The following is a 5,000-nucleotide window of genomic DNA, read 5'->3' on the forward strand; positions in this document are numbered from 1 at the left end:
TATGTTTTCGAGTGCTGCCCGGACCTCTCTTGGTCCCTCATCCATGCCTGCCGGCAGAGCCGGACGGCATTGATCAAGGAAGCCTGAATTAAGTTTCTCCCCTTCCTTATATGCACTCTTTCGGTTGCCGGGCTTGGGGGGTTGTGTACACTCTTATCCCGGCATCCATTCTATTTTCTTCTAGTGCTGTACCTGTCCCGGCTGCCGGCCTCGGCAGCCGGGCAGGTGTAGTCTTCTGGTTCTTTTGCTGCCGGCTGGCATCGGTCTTGTACCTTTGCCGGCCGGCTTATGTCAGTCCTTGTCTGCCGGTCACCAAGAGTGTGGCCGGCAGCTGGGTACTACCTTGTGTAGTTGCTGGCCGGCAATCATTGCCGGCCAACACTGGCTGTTGCTGGCCGGCAGCTGCTGCCGCCAGCACAGGCATTTGAACCAGAGGGCTGCCGCCCTATAGCTGTTAAGTAGTATACTTTAAAGCTAATTGTGGTGTGTGCCGGCCGGCAAAGGCAGGCCGGCACACATCCTCCTATACTGTACTAGTATTCTTCTGTATAGCATATACAGTAAGAAGAAAACTATAGTAAAAGTTTAGGTACAGCACTGTATCTTCTAACACTATTGTGTTTTCTTGCACGGCCCTTTGCTGTTGCCTTCAGACAAGAAGCAGAGTTCTTCCCTGTCTATTATCCCGGATTTTAAAATCATTGCCTAGGTGTGAGCTCCACCTGTTTCCTCTGGAAACTTTGCACTGGTTACTCTAGTAGAGATAAACCATTTTGATTTCATTATCTGGAAGGCTGCAGCAATGGGTTGTGAGGGAAACACAAGTGTGTGTCTTTAATTTCTGAATTGTTATGCTATACTATGCATATCCAGTGATACATAGTTCACTTGATACTCATGGAAATTTCTTCTCTTTACAGAAGGACACTCCGAAGTGGGGAAGTGCTTTCTGCAATGTCAGCAGCAAGAACCTCTGCGGACATGAGTTTTCTAGGAGACACGCAGCATACGCGGTCTCCAAGGATGATCTCCGGTATTGGGACCCTCAGGTATGTACTGTGTGCACTAACCTGATTAATGAGACATTTAAATAGCTAGGAAGAAGCTTCGTACCTGGGTAAGGGGCTTCCAAAAGTACACTTCTGGCCCTTATCTTCCAAGTGAGAAGATGAGGGCGTATCTTTTCCCTAAGGCATCAGCTGATGCAGTGATTCCCCAGCCTCAAGAGGAGATCCCCTAAGTTCAGATCCAGGTGGATGCTGAAGTCGCGGTCGCGATGCAAGACATCCAGCTAAATGACAGGATATCTGATGTGGACGGGTGTCAGGAGGAAGACCTCCTTGCAGAAGCCCAGGATGAAGTTCAAGTCCCTTTACATCGGCCGGTCTCCCAGTAGAGCTGGGACAGGCCCTCTCTTCTATTGTTGGAATGATCCAACAAATGCAGAAGGAGAATCAGGAGAAGGCGGCTGCAATGGAACTGCGAATGCAGTGCCTTGCAGAATCACATGGGCCCCAGAAAAGCTCAATGTGAAAGACCTTCCTTTGTGCTCGGATGCTAACCCATGGAGGTATGCTGAGCACATGTCGATGACGACTGGAAAGATCGTCATCTCGGATATGCTGGGCTCAGTTCCCCTGGAGGGTGGAATTCTGGCCCAGCAAGGCACCATATCCGGACTGTTATGTCCGGCTGAGGAAGGAACCAGCTTCAAAGGAGGAGGCAGAGCCGAAGGAGGTCATAGTGATGACCATGCTAAGGCTCAAGCTCTACTTTCATCTTCGATGAAAGAGAGGGGCTTCTCTAACTCAAAGGTAGCTGCATTGAATAGGAAGCTCCCTTCCTTTGTGTCCTCGCCTACTAGAGCCTTCCCCCTTTTACAGAAAGGGTTTCTGGCTGTACTAAAAGAAATCGAGGCCGGCAAGTCTTGCCCCTCCCTAGAGGAGTGTAAACCCTTGTCGCTGGCCCTGCCTATGGACCACAAAGATTGGAAGGACGTCCATCTTACGTTCTAAGTGGGAAAGTTGGAGGCTGATATTGCCGGATGTCAGTTCGGCAAGGACCTCCCTAAGCTGTCTGACTTTCTTTTGCGAAGTGAGTTCGATACAAAAGAAAGACTGACTGCCTCAATGTCTCTTCAGACTACTCTCGAGACGATGGCAAGTGACCCCAAGGTCCATGAAATGTTCATGGTAGTGGCCAAGCCTCATCTGGCCACAGTGACGAAGGACCTTTATGGCTTCGTCAAGGCAAGGAGAGCTTGTAGGGAGTTCGTGTTTACCTCGGCTACAGTGAGGCACGAGCTAAAGAAACTAATCTCCTCCAACATTTGGGGAAAAGACCTTTTTCCCTACCGACTTGGTCAAAGAAGTTTTTGATAAAGCCACCTTGGAGAATAGAAACCTTCTCCAGAAGTGGGACCTGGCTATCAAAAGAAAGTCTTCCCCGGATGAGGGTCCTCAACCAAAGAGGAAGACTATGAGGACTAGGCTACCGTCTCGGCCAGCCAAGCCTCTTAGACAGCAACAGCAACTGCAATTGCCATTGCCCCCAGTGCCCCAGATCGTGGCACAAACCCCGACCACCTTTCAGTGGGTACCCCAGGCCGTGTCGACACAGTCCACGGCTTTCACCCCAGCGTTCGAAGGGCAGTCTACTTCCTTCCGAGCAAAGCCCAGAGGAGCAGCCAGAGGCTCGTCTAGACGCCCCTCAAGGGGAAGGGGATTCAGGGGTGGTCGTGGTCAGGAAGGCAAGACCTCAGGACAGCAGTCCAAGTGAGGTGATACCAGTAGGAGGGAGACTTCTGAAATTTCGGGATCGGTGGACCTTCGATCCCTGGGCCCACAGCCTACTCAAGAATGGATTGGGCGGGAGCTGGTACAGCACTCCACCCCCGTACCTTCGGTTTTTCCAACACTCCACCCCCGTTATGGAGGAGTACGTTCAAGAACGGTTGGAGAAAAAGGGTGAAGCCCATCAATTTCTAAGGGAGGCTGTTTTGTGTTCCCAAGAAAGACTCGGAAAAGCTCAGAGTCATTCTGGACTTGTCGCCACTTAACAAGTTCATAGTGAATTGCAAATTCAAAATGCTAACACTGCAACACATAAGGACCTTACTGCCCAAGAGGGCATATTCCGTCTCTATAGACTTGTCAGATGCCTACTGGCACATTCCAATTAGCCATCGACTCTCCCCCTACCTAGGGTTCAGGCTACAGCGAAGACTATACGCCTTCGGAGCCATGCCATTCGGGCTAAACATAGCCCCAAGGATTTTTACGAAGCTTGCGAGCGTAGCTCTCAAACAATTTCGCCTAAAGGGAATTCAGGTAGTAGCCTACCTGGACGACTGGTTGGTGTGGGCAGCATCCGAGACAGAATGCTTGCAAGCTTCCAGTCAGTGATCCAGTTCCTAGAGTACCTAGGCTTCAAGATCAACAGAAAAAGTCTCGACTTTCTCCATCTCAAAAGTTCCAGTGGCTAAGATCCACTGGGACCTTTTGTCACACCGTTTCTCCACCCCAGCGAAGAAAAGGAAGGAGATAGCGGGTTCTGTCAAGAGACTTCAAGATTCCGAAAGGATATCAAGACACGAGCAGGAGAGAGTACTGCGCTCTCTCCAGTTTGCTTCGGTGACAGACCCAGTGCTAAGAGCACAGCTAAAGGATGCAATCGGAGTTTGGAGAAGTTATGCATCAAACGCGTGAAGAGATCTGAGAAGACCAGCCGCTTCGGCTAAGTACTCTTCTCAGGCCTTGGTCCCAAGCCAGACATCTAAAGAAGTCAGGTTCTTCTTCAGCCACCTCCCCCGTCGGTGACGATTCACTGAGACGCCTCAAAGGAGGGATGGGGAGGTCACTCTCATCCGAAAAAAGTCCAGGGGACTTGGTCCAGGCTATTCAAGACCTTTCTCATAAAACTTTCTAGAAGCTAGGGCAGTGCTCCTTACCTTAAAGAAAGTCTCCCCGCGTCATTCGTTCCACATAAAGTGGTAATAGACAGCGAGGTAGTTGTAAGATACTTGAATTGACAAGGATCGAGGTCACCACTTCTCAACCAGGTGATGTTGGCCGTCTTCCGATTGGCGGAAAAGAAGAAGTGGTACCTGTCGGCAGTTCACCTTCAAGGAGTCCGCAATGTGACAGCGGACGCTCTATCCAGGTTCACACCGATAGAGTCGGAATGGTCCTTAGACGCAGGATCATTCTCCTTCATTCTGAATCAGTCCCAGAACTGCAGATAGACCTCTTTGCGACGAAAGACAACAAGAAGTTGCCCCTGTACGTGCCCCGTACGAGGACCCCTTAGCGGAAGCAGTGGACGCGATGTCCCTCGACTGGAACAGATGGTCCAAGATTTATCTGTTCCCTCCTCACAACCTTCTGTTGAGGGTCCTCAACAAACTGAGATCCTTCAAAGGGTAGCGGCAATAGTGGCCCACAAGTGGCCGAACAGCGTGTGGTTCCTCCTGGCATTGGAACTGTAGCTGAAGTTTGTACCACTACCAGATCCAGTTCTGACCCAGCGAGTCCAGAAGTCAACTGTCTGCGCTTCATTACAGAAAACCCGGACCCTGCAGTTCATGATTTTCTCTCCCTAGCGGTGAGAAAGCGTTTCGGGATTTCGAAAGCCAGTATAGACTTCATTGAGGAATATAAATGCAAATCTACTAGAAGGCAATATGAGTCATCTTGGAGAAAATGGGTGGCCTTTTGTCAAGGCGAAGATTCCGCAGGAGATCTTGACAGACTTCTGCTTATCTTTTTTCCCCACCTCCATGGTCAAGGGTTGGCAGCGAACACGATTTCAGCGTGTAAGTCTGCTTTGACAAGACCCATTCTATATGCCTTCAAGGTCGACCTAGGTAACGAGATCTTTAATAAAGTCCCGAAAGCCTGTGCTAGGCTCAGACCTTCAGCACCTCCAAAGCCCATTTCATGGTCTTTAGACAAGTTCTTCATTTCGCTTCTCTGTTGAGCAATGAAGAATGTGCGTTAAAG

Source organism: Palaemon carinicauda, chromosome 16 (assembly GCF_036898095.1).
Source record: "Palaemon carinicauda isolate YSFRI2023 chromosome 16, ASM3689809v2, whole genome shotgun sequence".
Lineage (NCBI taxonomy): Eukaryota > Metazoa > Arthropoda > Malacostraca > Decapoda > Palaemonidae > Palaemon > Palaemon carinicauda.